Source organism: Ursus americanus, chromosome 31 (assembly GCF_024610735.1).
Source record: "Ursus americanus isolate L20-20 chromosome 31, mUrsAme1.1.p, whole genome shotgun sequence".
NCBI classification, from domain to species: Eukaryota; Metazoa; Chordata; class Mammalia; order Carnivora; family Ursidae; genus Ursus; species Ursus americanus.
The window spans coordinates 14,720,969-14,737,774 of NC_142157.1; the positions used below are offsets into that span (position 1 = coordinate 14,720,969).

The 16,806-nt window shown below is 40.6% G+C and overlaps 1 protein-coding gene and 1 pseudogene across 23 annotated transcripts in view; one reads left to right on the forward strand and one right to left on the reverse strand.

The window, feature by feature from the left end:
• LOC123791704 (ankyrin repeat domain-containing protein 26-like) overlaps positions 1–16,806 on the reverse strand; it is a 184,442-nt gene that overhangs the window by 144,608 nt on the left and 23,028 nt on the right. For 22 of the 23 annotated variants that reach the window (XR_015722489.1, XM_087857833.1, XM_087857831.1 and 19 more), the window contains one exon: positions 1,837–2,032. The gene's annotated coding sequence lies outside the window, so the exon portion shown is untranslated. The remainder of the gene's footprint in view (positions 1–1,836; positions 2,033–16,806) is intronic. The other variant, XM_087857838.1, reaches the window with a different exon arrangement.
• Positions 11,118–11,645, forward strand: LOC123791702 (ADP-ribosylation factor-like protein 2 pseudogene; annotated as a pseudogene).

Consider the following 16,806-nt stretch of genomic DNA (forward strand, 5'->3'; position numbering starts at 1 on the left):
TCCCGCAGACACTGCACGAACTGCTGGCTGCAGGCAGCCCCCAGTCCACACTGGCCCGCGGCGTCCCTTCTGCTCGAGGCACATCGGTGTCAAGCTGGGATTTCCAGGGTGCTGTACAGAACCACCAGCACTGCCCCAAACCAACACGGCTAAGAAATGAGGGCTCCCCCTCTAATCGACGAGCTGGGCAGGGCCCAAGAGGCACACAACCTATCAGGGTGAAAATTTTAGTTTTCCTTTCATTTTATGTGCACTCTTTTTTCAAACATCTATCCGGTTGTTGGAGCATAAATGCTTATTAACTTGTCTGAATCAAACTACTCAATAAAACGAAATGTTAGGTATTTCCCTTGGCCCAGGGGTGCCACTGAAAAATCACTGACATGCTCGGGGCTCCGTGACCCGAAAATCAAGCACACGCACGCGAGGGCTCTCCCCGCATCTGAGGCACAGGCAGCCCACTGCGATGAGCGCGGACACGAGCACGGACAGAGCCGGACTGTCCTAGCCGCTCAGCTCAGGGTGTGGGCAAGACTCTCCCCTTCTTCTCCAGACACCGTTATTGTGTTTTCAGCCCCTACAGCTAAGATAGTTTACTTTTTAATTGAAGGACATGTAAAAGAAAAGGTTTCTTTTAAAACAATCAAAATCACTCCATTTTTAGATCTCAAATTCCAATCTTACATATTATCCTAAAGACTTCACTTGGTGGTTTTCAAATAACCAAAAAGTGAAAACACAAAAAGGTCTGGAGGTGAGAGGTATCTTCTTCTCGATAACTTGGTTATAATGATTCCGAGGTAAAGGAAAAACTCAACCTCAGAAAAACCATCCATCCAAAGTGAAGTATCTTCTGTTGTCAAATCTAGCTTTGGTATTATCTGTGTAGTGGGACACCCTCATAATGGTGACAGAGTAATGAACGAATACGGCCTATCTGATAATTCTACTGGGGAAAAAGGGTGTGGTCAAACCCAAATTCCAAACAGTACAAAACTGTTCACCCAACTTCAAATGTACACAGAGAGCCGTAATTTTGAAGTTAAAACAAATAACTTATGTTCAAAAAGGACTTCAGGGTGGAATTTAACAGGTATTAAGTTTTGGTTTGGGCCGTATGTAATCTTTTACTTGCTGCATTAAGATTTGTATTTTTTATAGGTGACTCAGTATTTCCAAAGCACTCATAAAAAACTTCAGAAATTTCTACATTTCTAATCAAACCTAAAATTGTTATTTGATATAGGTACATAGGATATTTTCAGAAATTTTAAACATTAAAAACAAGGAGAAATTACTAATTACATAAGACAATTTCCTCAAGATGCCCTAATTACTCCCAAAGAATAATGAAAATATACTGTCTCACATTACAAAACACTCATTTTTGTAAGACTGATGGCTCAGACTCACAAAGTGTTTAACTGGGTTAAACTTAATGGTCGTATTAGAATGTACACAAAAGAGCTCCATGAACTACTGCTCCAAAAGCAAGCACCACACCGCGTCATCAATGTGTGCGACACCGAGGTCTGCTGGCTAATTTTAACGAAGAAATGTCATGCTACTTATCTCTGAAGAAATAAGCATGTATTAAATTAACACATTCATTCTAACTTCCCACAGATGTGTGTACCAGGATCTTGTAAGAACATTTCACAGACATGAGAACATTCTGCCCGCTTGTCAGATGTTCCCCAACCCCTCCGGAAAGAGAAGGACCCTAGGGAAAGCAGGGCTGGACTGACTGAACGGCCCTCTGGACAAACGAGTGTTTCAGGAACTCTCTATCCAAGATGGGGCTACCCCGCCAGCACCCTGTGTGTGAGCACAGACCTCCGCTGACATGCACTTCATAGAGGGCGTACTTGGGGGATGACAGCATCCGCATGTCAGGCCGGGATTTCTCCGCCAGTGTCTCGATCACATCTTAAGTGGTGGCAGTACTAGATACCCGAATACATTTTGTTGCAAAATTTCCAGCAGCTTTATCTTGAAAATAAAATCTCATCACTCCATGGAACTCCAAATCCTAAAACAAAAAGATACATTTTTGGAAAAATAACATTCTATAATAAAGATTCACTTTTCATAACAATAATAAACAAAAAAAGGCTATTTGCCACTTTTAAAAGATGTTTCAGAAACTGAGAGACATGGCATTTTAGTCCTCAAATTTAATTATGTGACTTGGGACAAGTTATTTACAACTTCTGCCTTACTCGTGTCACAGCTAAGACAATGGCTGTAGCGTAGGTCATGTTAGTAACAGCTAATATTAATGGGTCTTCAGCAAGTACCAGGCACACCTTGACATGCATTATTTTACTATGGTTTTATAACGGCCCCGTTAAGGAGATTTATTACTAAACTCTATTTTCAAGGTTTCGCCATTAAAACACAAAGTTTAAATAGCTTACTCAAGTAGGTATATAGCAAATCCAGAGTTAAAACCCAGATCCCCTGGTCCCCAAAGTACATGCCTATCGGTCCCTGAGGTCCTGCCCAACCTTGAGATTATGAAGCCTCAATGAAGAGACCACTCTCAAACCACAGGGAGACGTTAGCCCCAACTCTACCATGAATGTGAGTAAACAGAGACTCTTTAGCTTTTCCAGAATATAACTGCAACTAATTTTAATATGAACTACTTGCCCAAAATCAATGAACACAATTAAAAGTATTTCTCAAAACCTTACTTCTAGAGAAAAATACAATGGTCTTACAAGCAAAGGAATACTACTGTAAGACAGACTGTAGCCCATGCAACTATGGGACACTCTTTCCTGTTATTTCCTTGTTTTCCTCTTTAGTTAATTAAATGCAGTTCAGTTAGTTGAAACTCACGTGAGCTTCCAGGCCGACTGCTACAACCGTAAGACTCAGTGGTTCATATCCCACAGCTGAACCACTGCATCAGAGAGAACCTGGTTCTTGTTTGGTGGGTTGCACTTTCCCTGGGGATACTGGGGGGGGGTTAGGTCCAGAGCACCTGTGTACCCCATTATTTCCCTGAACACAGAAAAAGCACAGGTCCCGACGAAATTCCAAGGAGCGTTTCTAACTACGTGGCTGCCCTCACTGACCCCCCCACCAAAGGTCCACTGGCTCATCGGTTCTCCCCTCTTCTCGCCCTCCACACGAGCACGTGAAGTCATTCCACCTTCAACAGACACCTAGAATCCATCCCAAGTTTTGTTAAAAGTAAGTCAGATGATGTCACTCCTTAGCTTTACTCCTGGCAATGGCCTTTCTATGGGCTCAAAGCCCATCACAGGTAAGCTTTTCTCTATGTCCTCCCAATCTATTTGCTTATTCTTCACTAATAATTATAATAGTTATGGGATATTAGAATGTGGTTAACAGTAAAAACTATATGAAAATTAAAACAGAAAATGAGACATTAACACATATTTCTAGCCCTAAAGTTTTACCGTGCTTGCTCAGACCCTGTCCGAGCACCGGGCAGTCAGTCCATCCTACCCATTTCCCACTGCCCCAGGGAAAATACAGGGTAAGTGCACATGTGTGTAAAAAAAAAAAAAAGAAAAAAAAAAAAAACACTGAACCACAGATCTTGGGTTAAAACAGGGCCACTGATTATGGGGGTGAGACTGAAAAAAGCTTTATGAGTTAGCAAAATGGGAGCGATATTAATAGTCCTGCTCTGGTCTCTCAAAATTATATAAACTGCCTCTTTGTTCAGCCTGGGTCAAGCAGCAAAGAAAGTCAAGCAACATCCTTTTTAAAGGTTTATCTTTTAGTCTGGCAACCCCGAAACCTCCATAAAGTAACGGTGCCGGTGAAAGGTGCTCCTACCCTGTAAATGCGTGTGTCGGTACAGGACAGCACTATCCCTACTACTACTACTACAGGTGCAGTATTACTGATACTAACAAAAGCTCCTGTGCACCAAGTACTTCCTCTCAATAAATACTTCCCCTGCAGGGCTAACCCAGCTCTCCTCTGCTCGCTGGTCTTCTCCCCTCACCCCTCCCCTGGCCCGTCCCTCTCATCTTTCAAAAGCTTCCACTTCAGGTTCAGCTCTCCCTACCCACCACCCTGGCAGGCTAGCCTAAGACAGCACCGTAGGAAACGAGAACTACTCTACACAATCAGTTGTATAAATTCAAGTGTTTATAATGGAAGTCCTACTTTTAACCCAGGATTCTGACACTATCATCACCACTACCACTCTGAAATCATCTCTATATTACAATAACAGTCTCAAATAGTAATTGGCAAAACTACCCTGGCTCCTCCCATGGCTCACAGTTTACAGATGAAGTTAAACCAAAAAGGTTACAAAGTAAGCTCCCACTCCATCAATTTGCTAACAGAGTAATTGTACATCATTTGTGACAGGAATGAAACAGATGTACTTCTGGATCCCGAAGACAGGAAAGCACCACTTTCTCTGATAACTGTCAACAGGTAACTCCAAAACTACCAGACATCAAAGATCTGGGAGGAAATGCCCAACTTGGCAAGAACACAAAGGAAAGGCTCAAAAGTGAGTTTGGTAAGGCAAGCATGGAAAGGAGGCGATCCCTCATGAAATCACCCTCATAAAAATCCCTTATGTGTAGATTACTACTGTTAAGAGGAAACTACAAATACAAAATTTCCATTATTAACGTGGTTCTGCTACTGATCTCACATAAAATGTTGAGATAAAAGGAAAAAATAGGAGTAAACCCAAGGGCAGAGATCCAGCAAGCAGTAGCACCCATGTCTACAGAGAAATATTTCTGTTGACGTTTTTAAAGAAACAAATCTCCACGTTCTACACCAAGCCTAAACAAAGCAGCCTATTAAAAGTACCTTTGATTTCATTTGCACTAGATAAATGTTAATAAATATTAACTTAGTTTGCTTGGTTATCTCAACATCACACAGAATATCTGAGTATAGCTACTACTAGAATAACAACTTAATAAATTAATACATTAGCACTGTGTTTAATTATTCAGCCAAATACAAGTTTGGCCTGTGTGACTAAGTCCACAAAATTTTATCAGACCTGAGAAAATTGATAAAATCAAGTTCTTCAACCTAAAAGTGCAGTGTGTAATGACCAAACTAACAAACAATAATAACTAACGTATTAAGGGCTACTATGTATGTGTCAGATACCAGGAGTTCAGTATCTGATTCCTCAAACATGAATTGGGTGCTATTATCATCCCTACTTTACAGGGGGTACAAAAGAAGGTCCACGGAGGTGTTAAGCATGCTCTATCTATAATCAGACGGCTTGCCAAGGAGCAGGGCTGCGATGCGGCCAGCATTACTGTCCCTGAAAACCTCACCTTGTACAGCACCATGCTCTGCACCCCTTGTTCAAGACACTTCATCATCTAGAGGAAGAGGAGTGTGAATTTCTTCCTTTTCTTTACAACAGGTACAAGAGGAGTTCCGGACAAACAATGAAGAAAAAGAACTCCAACACTCAGAGCAGTCGATCCCCACCTAGACAGAACTGGCATTCAGATACAAGTATTCTTAAAGCTCACTTTGGGACTGGAGGCCAGGCTCACACCGCGCGCAGTGCCTGATTAACTCCTCTATGAGCCTACCAGCCTGCCCACTGCATGGTGCAAGGGACACCTGGGAGTTTGCAGCAGGGTAGAAATAAGTTGGCATTTCAACTTAATAGCTGTATCTTTGAGTGAGCTCTCTGATATGCATGTGAGCTCCAATTTCCTTAATTATAAAATGAAAATAAGCTTGTTTTGAGGAGTAGACTATATAAAGAACTAGCAATCAGTGCTCCCACTAGACGGTAGCTTTCCTGAGGGAGCCCCTGATTCATTGTTCTAGGCCGTCCCTCAGTCTCTAATACATTGCTTCGCACATAAAAATAACAACAAATTTGAGTCAAAACTGCCAATAACAATATCCAATTCTTCAAGCTGTGATCTGTCTGTTCTGAACTGATAAGGACTCTGGAACAAAACTTTAAATCTGTAATTAGCAGCCATGAAGTTTCAGTAACAGGGCTAATAATCTGATAACGTTGCAGCCAATACGGTTATAATTTTACAAAGACAAATATCTCCTTAACGAAGTCCTTACAAAAATTACCCAAGAGATGATAATATTTAAAATTCAAAAACACTGTTGTAGGTCATCCGATACCTATGTGAAGTGCCTACTTGCTAGCAGCATATTTTCAGGAAGAAACTTGTGTTTGGAGCAGGCAGGCCGGTGACTGGGGTTAGCACTATAATCACCACAGTCCGGGCACCATATGTCAAGGGCAATGACCGAAGTGAGAAGCAGAAGACGCAATGCATCACCTGTTTCCTTTCCTTCAGGGTTCTTCTTCCTGACCACAAACCAAGTGTCTTTCTTTCCTAAAAGTGTATATTTACCTTTGTATAAACTTCTCCCTGAGAAATACTATCACAAAGATTATTACAACAGAAATGGAACACTACTTGGGGTGGATTTAATGACAACGTAGAACAAAATTATTTTAATATTTATTAGAAAGAACAGACCAAAAACAAAAACAAAACAAAAACCCAACCACAGAAGGCTATACTATAAACTACTAGAGAGCCAATGCAAAAAACAAAGGATTAAAGGTGGAGATTTGCTTTTAAATATTTTATCAATCTTATTAACTAATGAAACTGATAATCAATTGGCCTTCTCCAAACCAGCAAAACTCACCAGCGCGACCTCAAACCTCCTTTTGCTCACGCTACTCAGAACCATTTGTTCTAAAGCTAAATTGGTCCACCATGCTAATCCATTTTTCTCACGGTGTCCAGCATTTCTGTGAAGCCCTTTCCTCGCCTGCAGCAAAGCAATGCTAACTGTAACAGGTAATCATCCAACTCTCCATGGAAAAAAGGGCAGTGGACAGAACACACCACTCTATTACACACACATAATTCATTTCTAATGCTGGGGCCTCCAAAAATAGGTGCAAAATGTTAAGAAAAAATACAGCTGTGCCCCAAAACACACACACACACACGCTATTATTAGTACATAAATCAATCAACTGGACAACAGCCATTTGTGTGTTAATAATTTAGGGTGGAAGATGGACGAAATACTTGAATATGGGTTTTTGGAATCTTACTTGTATAAACACTGTTTATTAAACACTAGTACTTCAAGCATACTCTTTAAAATTATATGCATTTCAGGAAAGCTTAAAATAAGTAATAACTGTAAAATGTCCTCACCAGGCTCATGCTTACTCCTCCCATGGCATTCATTCCCAACGGGGCCTTTTCCCTACCCTTCTCACCTACTCCCCATTCCTATGGGTGGGGAGCTCCTAAGAAAGCCTATGTTTTCTTTTTAAAAACATTATTTATGTATTTATTATCAAGTATAATTAACATACAGTGCTATATCAGTTTGAGGTGTATAACAATTCAACAGTTCTATAGATTCTCAGTGCTCATTACAAGTGTCCTCTTAATCCCCTTCACCTAGTTCACCCACCCAACCCCTTCCCCTGCAACCACCAGTTTGTTCTCTGTATTAACAGTCTGTTTGTCTCTCTTTTTTTTTTCTTTCTTGCTTGTTTGTTTTCTTTTCAAAGATTTTAAGTAATCTCTACACCCAATGTGGGGCTCTAACTTACAACCCCGAGATCATGCTCTACCCACTGAGCCAGCTAGGTGCCCTGTTTTGTTTCTAATAGCACTAATTATACTACCTTGTAAACGGTACCTCAAGAGGTTTCTGTAAAAACTAAGTAAATGGGTTTGTTTTATATTGAACTACCTTTCAGATAACTACGGAGTACAGATTAAGAGTTTACTCTTGGGGCACCTGGGTGGTTCAGTCGGTTAAGTGTCTGCCTTTGGTTCAGGTCATGATCTCAGGGTCCTGGGATTGAGCCCTGCCTTGGGCTCCCGGCTCCGTGGGGAGTCTGCTTCTCACTCTCTCTCAAGCAAATAAATAAAATCTTTAAAAAAAAAAAAAAAAAAAAAAGAGGGCTTCCTCTCTTCACTTCCAACCCCAGCTCTACAATGAAGTAGCTCAACATTCCAGAATCTGTTTCCTCTTTCGTGAGAAAGGGCTTCCACAGGGCATGGTTACTCTGTGGGTAGGAATGGAACCGGGCATACAATCACGTGACAGCAACTCCCCTCTGACCCAGCAACCAGCATCCAGGAAAGGACTTTCTACCTACATATATATGTACTTGGTTTTTATAATAAAATGATTCAATCCAACATTTTTTTATCTGAAAATAAAGGTGTAATTTCTAACACATCACAGTGTATGCCTGTTCCATGTGAGCCAACTACTTTACTTCTAACGTCCTGATGCTAGTTCACCAAAGTTGAGAAAGACCAAGTTTACTGAAATAGGGGAAAAGTCATCTTCCAGGTGAAAAGCAAGTTTTCTGAACTAAAACACACACACACCCCCAAAGAGAACACAAACACATCTCCCGTTTTACAAACTCTTAACAAAAACCCATCCAGTCCACAAACACCTTTAAACATTACACATAAAACAGTTATCTGCCCGAAAACACAGCCTGCTGTGAAAACCAATAAGCCGACATATTTTTTTGAAATGCCTCGGTGATACTGCCGACAGTGACTACTTAACAACTGTCTGCTCACGATGGCTAAACATTTGTGAGCCCGGACTCTCAACTTTCACGGCAAGTTAAATCTGTTCTGCTGCTAGACTCTAATGGAATCAGAAATCTACCCAATTCCTAAGTCAGCATGGGGGGGGGGGGAGGGGGAGATCAAAAGTAAAAGTCTTCCCCGTGGTACTCTGAAAATTTTTAAATCTCTATTTGAATAGCTGCCACACATACGTATATTGGGGACTGATAGATGATTAATTAAAGAATACATTAAGCCCACATGAAAAAGGAGCAATTACCACATTCATGATCAAAGATCATGTCTATATTTCTAGTGTAAACTTTAAATACATTTGCATAACAGATATACAAAAACAACCCTAAAAGACACACATCTAGTGCCGAGGTTATAATCCATTTTGCCACAGATCCTTTGGAAGTCTAGCAAAGCCCAACAATCTGTTCTCAGAATAAAAATTTTAAATGCATTAAATAAAATACAAAAGATTACAAAGGAAACAATTACATTAAAACACAGTTATTAAAATAATTTTTGGGGTGCTAGGTGGTTCAGTCAGTTAAGCGTCTGTCTTCGGATCAGGTCATGATCTCAGGGTCCCAGGAGCAGGGAGCCTGTTTCTCCCTCTCCCTCTGCCTGCTGCTCCCCCTGCTTGTACACTCTCTGTCAAATAAATAAATAAAATCTATTTTAAAAACCATAATATAGTAAATATAAGTGCATCTTTATTAACATACTGAGGAAGCCTTAGGGTTGATTCATACAACTCTGATTCTGAAATCAGTGTAAGTATAATCTTATAAGTGAAGAAAATGATAAATCTCAGTTAGAGGTTAATAAAAATTTATTTACTAAAAATAAAGATGTAATTACCTTCTCATCCATGTTCAAAGACCCTGTGATGTCTGTTCACAGACCTCAAGTTAATAACCCCTGTGACAACTCCAGGGATGGCAAACTCGATGGCCACGCAGGACATTCTCTCTTTGTACAGCTCGACAGCAAGAACGTATGGTTTTATACAAAAGCAAATGCATCTCCTACAGCTTTACTAGTTGGGCTTAATTTTACCCTTTGGTATTATTTAGGCCTATATTCAAACTGTAGTTTAGGAATGATCACTTTTCCCCATTTATTAATGAAATGGTATACAGTAGAATAGATTTCTACTGGATACAATGCACTCTAGGTTAAGGAAACGGGGCAAGTACTGGCTCATGAAATTTTAATTCCAGTTATCCCTGTGCATGCCCTGAGCCTACAAAGTGAAATGCAATTCTTTTTCTTACTATGGGTGACAGTTAAACCAGTTCAGTCTGAGAAAGGGTTTTTTGAACTCAGCACCGTGACATTTGGGACCGGATAAGTCTCATTGTGGGAGGTGTGCTATGCACTGTGGGATGCCAAGAACACCCCTGGCCTCTATAACCTGGATGCCAGTAGCACCCACCCGGTTGTGAAAACCAAAAATGTCTCCAGACATTTGCATACATCCTCCAGGGGACAAAGCCGTCCCTGTGGAGAACTGCGGATCTAGAACAAGTCTAGTTCCTCTCCAGAACAGCATTCCACTTCTAGTTCCTTCAACTGTTCCCTTTCCAGTGACAAAATTCCAAATCCACTTACTATTTTGTTCACTTCTCTCTTGAACACATTTGTGTTCTATCCACCCAGCCTGATACCACTTCCAGAACCGATCACAGAACTCCAAATGTGTAGTTCTGATCAACTCTAATATATTGCTATTTGTAACACGATACCTGTAATTAATGCAATTTAAGATTACATCAGCTTTTTGGTTACCACCTAATACTGCTGATTCTCAAGAGGTTCCAGTAAAATTTAAACTGAGTCATTTGCATGCTAGTTGCCGACTAATAGCATTTCTCCAGCTTGGCGCTGTTAAACAGCCTTAGAATACAACTGGATCCTCATTCATCTAACTGTACTTAGACCCAGGTAGGTCATCAACACAAGAATATGATGGAAGACATTGCCAAATTCCTTGATAAAGTCCAGATACATTAGGGCTGATGCATCTCCTTATCTACAAACCTGGTAACCCTTCGGTCTCTCACACATGTGCACACACCAAATGCCATCATTCCCTCTCCTGAGCCATAATGGTTCCTAGGAATGGGATTACACAGCTTCCCTAACCCCAAGACAGTTTCCCTCGCAGTCTGGCCACAGACATTTCTATGAACAGTTAAGTTCACCTTTCTACAGTGTCCACATGTTCAGGTCACACACTGGTTTTAAAGTTTTTATTGTGCAACAGACATATTCATGGAAATCTGTATTTTAAAAATTATATACTAAAATATAAATACATAACATACAGCAATAGCAACTAAAGAAACGTTAACAAGTTTTCACTTGGAGGGGAAAAAAAAAGCACACAATAGGTAAAGTCTAAAGACAGTGACACGCTAGGGAAAAAACATTTCCAACTAACATGGCAGAAAAATATAATCTTCTAATACAGAAGGAGTTCCTGTGGGGGCTACCGGGACCATGGGGCCTCTGACCGCTCTGAAGGTGAATCACAAAGAGTGGGAGCTGCGAGTGTTCATGCTCAGCCCGGACAATGCTGGCAAAACAACTATCCCCTCATGAAGTTCCATGGGGACGACATCAGCACCACCTCCCCGATGCTGGGCTTCAACACTGAGAGCCTGGAGCACGGAGGATTGAGGCTGAACCCCGGGACATGGGCGCCCAGCAGTCCCTGCGGTCCTACTGGCGGAACTGGCCCAAGAGCACGGACGGCCTCCTCTGGGTGGTGGACAGCACCGATCGCCAGCGCAGCCAGACCGCCGGCAGGAGCTCCAGAGCCCGTGGTGAAGGAGCGCCTGGCTGGAGCACCCTGCCTCATTCTGCCAACAAGCAGGACCCGCCGGGAGCGCTGTTCTCTAAGGCCATCCACCAGGCCCGGAGCTGGGCTCCATCCACAGACACCACAGGTGCACCGGGGAGATCCTCCTACCTGGCACTGAATGGCTCCTCGATGACGTTTCCGGCCATATCTTCACAGCCCGCTGAGCCACTCCAGATGCCCCTTACCTCACATTCAAGCCCCCACCCCAGCCCTCATTAAGCACCACCCACAGGGGAACGGGAGTCGGTCAGCCTAACACTCCCGGCTCCACGCCGTCACGTGGGCGGCCGCTAATGCTGCCACTGCTGCTCTGTGGCCGGAGAGGCTGTCTCTGCTGCCACCACGGCTGTGGGCCTCGTCCTTTGCTTGGCTGGGAGAATAAACCATTCCTTGCCTACCCCCCGCCAATAAATATATAAAAAATAGAGTTCCTAAAATTTGAGAAGAAACACACCAATAACACACTTGAAAAAATGAGCCAAAAAAAATCTAGAAACTCAACAGACAGCTCAGAAAAGAGGCAAATATGACTCAAACATAGAAAAAGGATGAACAATCTCACCCATGATAAAATGACTTCAAATAAAGGTAATGGTAAAATGCCATTTCTCAACAATCAAACCGGTAAAAACCTGAAATTCTGACAACATACTCTATTTTGGGCAGTGGCAAAAAAAAAAAGGGTACATATTCAGGGAGCAGAATTTGGCAATATTTGGCAACTCTAGATATACATGCACATTCTGACCGGGCAATCCCACCTCCGTGGCTCTACCCCTAGATGCGCTAATACAGATGTGAAGCACTCCGTGCAAAGCACCTCACTACAGGCCGGGCTGTAACGGGCACAAGTGTGGAAACGACCCAGCAAAAGGGCACAGGCAGAGTGAACTCTGGGACTTTCAGATAACGAGTAAAACGCTGCCGCTGGCAAGAATGAGAAGCTCTTTCTGCCGTGACGCAGCTCGATGCATGCGATACACAGTCAGCTGCAAAAAGCAAAGAGCAGGACAGTATGCACAGCAGGCATCTTTTACACGAAAGGGTAGGAAACACACACACACAAATGTACTTGATCCCATCTGCAAGAAGAAGCCTTCCTCCAGTGGATCAACCAAAACGTAATGAAGATGGACAAAGTCTTTTTAACTGCAACTGGTTACACAGTTTCAACTTTGGAACCATATGATTATTTTAAATAATAAAAATTAAATTTTAACACAAAATAATCACTAAAAATTTAAAACAAACTGAAATTAATGTCTAACAATGTATCGGGTTGGTTACATTACCATGCAGAAAAACATATTTATTTCAAGTGATATTAGAAAACAGTATTTTGACTTTACATCCCTGGTAAGACTCTACTCTTCTAAGGACAAATATCCTGCAAAGAAATATTAATCTTCATTCAGAAGTCCTATTGTTAGTAGTAATATTGGCATGATTATGTATAATACAGGAACTATATGATAGAATAAAGCAAACATGTAATTGTGTTAATTTAGTTATAAAACAAGATTTTCAATTTAAGAGAAAGGAGATTAAAATTTTTAAAAAAGCAAAGAAATTAAATAAAAACCCTATAAGGCCAAATCTGAATTGGTAACATCAGAAGAAATTCTTGGATTTTTTTTCCCCACAAAAAATAAATATCTCCTAGTTCTTTCCATGCAAAGGCCTTGAAGCGAATGACAAATTCCAAAAAAATAAGCATGTGTAGCACCCAGACTATGATCCCTATCACTCTCCACTAGAAGGAGTCAGGGCTCCTTGGAGAAATGGCTGAATCCATGTGTAAGCCAGAAAATGGACAAGATGAGTTTGGTACATTTTGTTATGCGAGAAAAAAAGGAAGTTCTCAAAACTAGCCAACCAAAAGGTGCACCTGGCCAAATGTGGGGAAAACTGAAAGCCGGAAAGAATAATGACTACAACTGACTGAAACACAGAACACATAAAAGTTCTCACACGCACCCCGATGTTTATAAGCAGCATTATCAACAGTAGCCGAACTGTGGAAACAGCCCAGATGTCCATACTGATGAATGGATGAAGAAGAGGTGGTATATGCAGGCACAATGGACTATCACTCAGCCATATAAAAAAAAGAATGAATTCTTGCCATTTGCAACGACGTGGATGGATCTAGAGAGTATAATGCTAAGTGAAATAAGTCAGAGAAAGACAAGTACCATATGATTTCACTCATATGTAGAATTTAAGAAACAAAACAAACAAGCAAAGGGAGAGGGCAGGAGAGAGAGAGAGAGACCAAAAATCAGACTCTAACTCTAGAGAACAAACTGATGATTACCAGAGGGGAGGTGGGTGAGGGCATGGGGGGAGAAGGTGAAGGGGATTAAAGAGGACACTTATGAAGGGGTGCCTGGCTGGCTCAGTCGGGGGAACACATGCCTCTTCGTCCCCAGGTTGTTGAGTTTGAGCCCCACATTGGATGTAGAGATTACTTAAAAAATAATAATAAAATCTTTAAAAATACATTTACTTACCATGATAAGCACTGTGTAATGTATAGAACTGCTGAATCACTATATTGTATACCTGAAGCTAATGTAACAATGTATGTTAACTATACTGGAATTTAAATAAAAAGCTTATTTTTTTAAAATGAAAAAAAAAATCCTCACATTCATAACAATAGTAAAGAAAACCAAGCAAGCCAAAAACAAAATCATAATCACTGTCACCACTACAGGTAGCTAGGGCACCAACTCCTTGATCCGAAAATAAGCAATTAAAGTAAAAGAACTCAGAAACTCTGCTTTTCTTAACTTAGATGCAGAAAATTTGTTTCTATTTTTTAAAGAAAAATTCTAGCCACTCAATGTGACAGAAATGACAGAATTAGAAAACCACAATTCTGTAAGCCCTACTCGATCAGGCCCAGGTCTATAATACTAAAATCTGCCCTGGAGGTTCCGGGTACACAGGCCCCCTCCTGCTGTGCAGCCAGTGTGAGGCCACAGAAGGCAAACAACACTACTTAACCACACATTCTTTTCAAATAGTTGGATCTGAAGCCAACGCAGGCTTTAAAGCTATGGAAACAAGTCAAACACCACCATCCCTGGAAACAAAAAAGGTAAGTCCAGAATGGGGATATTCTACAGGAAAATTTAGCCAGTTTTTTTCAACATGTCAATGACATGAAATAAAAGTCCGGTTGGAGAGGGGTGAGAATGCTCTAGATTAAAAAGAGACATAAGGTAACTAAATACAATGTGTGGACCTTGTTTGGATCCTGATTCAGATAAATTAACCATAAAAATCGTTTTTCAGAGAGACGAGGAAATCTGAATAGGGGTTAGATATTAGAGAACAGTAAGGAAATATGGTTAACTTTTTGGGCAGCATCACTACATTATGGTTATATTTTTTTGAGATACACACTGAAGTAGAAGAAAGTAGAAAAAGAACATGTCAGCTTTCAAGATTTGCTTTAAAATACTCAGCTAAAACAAAAACTAATGAATTAAGAACAATGAAATTTTGAGAGAGTCTGGGTGGCTCAGTCAGTTAAGCATCTGCCTTTAGCTCAGGTCATGATCCCAGGGTCCTAGGATTGAGCCCTGCATCAGGCTCCCTGCTTGGCGGGGAGTCTGCTTCTCCCTCTGCTGCTCCCCGCCCCCCAGACTGTGCTTTCTCTGTCTGTCTCTCTCTCTCAAATAAATAAATAAAATTAAAAAAACAACAACGAAATTTTGAAATTTTTAAGTCATGGGGAGGATATAAGTGAGTTTCATCTACAATCTTTCCTTATTAAAAGTGTTTAATATAAAAATAAATTATAATTATGAAGTAATTATTAAATATGAAATAAACCTATTTTCATAAAAATACAGATGCCTTAGAAAAAATTCAAGGAATTGGATTCTGTAAATAGAGACTGAACTATCAGAGGCCAAGAATCTGAGCAAGCAACAGGTGTGTAGAGGAAAGAGGTGTGTAGAGGAAAGAGAGGAAAGGTGTGTAGAGGAAAGAGAGGAAAGAGAGAAAGTGAGGCAGGGCCTTGGAAATGGCCAGACATTAGCTCCAACTCCGGTATTTTCACTGAATGCTCATGTGGCTCTGGGCGAGATGCTTGAGTTCTCTTGTTCCCTGTCTATAAAATGGAAAGGCTACTCTATTTCACAGGATTTTATGGTTGCTACATCATTTATATATAAAAGCACCTGCTATGAATAAGGCACTCGATGATAAATGTCACTTTCTGTGCGCACATTCTCAAGGGTTCATACTTACATGAGAACCAGTATGAAAGGTACATAATCCCATCTCTAGCAAAACAAAATACAAAAGCAAAACCAACTGAGCCTATATTAAAAGTATCTGAAAAATGCAAAATAGCAAGCTTTATAGAAAAAATAAAATGACACTTAACAACATTTATAATTGCTTTTGAAATTCAATATCCAAAAGTTCAAATCACTTCCAACGATCTGACTGTAACCAAATCAACATACACAAAATTCCTGAACTCTGCCTCAATATCATAATACCAAAAAAGAAAAGCCAAGAACATAAAATTAGAAAACGTATTTTTATAACCTGCTTCTTAAATCTGTACTAAGATTCTTTTTAAAGTATGTGAAATATTAAAAAGGAGTTTCAGGGCGCCTGGGTCGCTCAGTCAGGTAGGCGTCTGACTCCTGGTTTTGGCTCAGGTCATGATCTCAGGGTCATGGGGGATGGAGCCCCACATCTGGCTCCCCACTCAGCAGGAATCTGCTTGGAGATTCTCTCTCCCTCTTACATGCCCTCACTTACATGCGCTCTCTCTCTCTCTCTCTCTCTCTCAAAAAGTCAAAACAAAAAAAATAAATAAAAAGGACCTTCTAAATCTGAACAAGGGTAATGCACCATACAAACTGTATACACAAATAAGTACACTATCAATTACTGTTATTTACAGTAACTTCCACATCAAAGTAAATACTCTGGTGACTGAGTCAAAGAAGCTTCCTTTAATCAAAAGGTTTCCATCTATATCTTTTTATTACAGTAGTATTGTAGACTAAAAATTGAATTCATATTATTCAACCTATTTTCGATTAAAAAAAAAACTTCACGCAACTTACCTAAATTAAAAATATCCTCAAATCTCTACGATGGGACTGCATTAGTACTACCATAAAACACAGGTGCAATACAATTTTAAAACACAGGCTATTGTTTGAGTTCTCTATGCCTTACACAAGATACTGGACAGGGGCCTGGGACAGAGGTAAAAAGAACAAATTACAAACAAAGTTTTGGACAGAGGAGACCTATGACTCTCTTATAGTTGGGATTTGACAAACT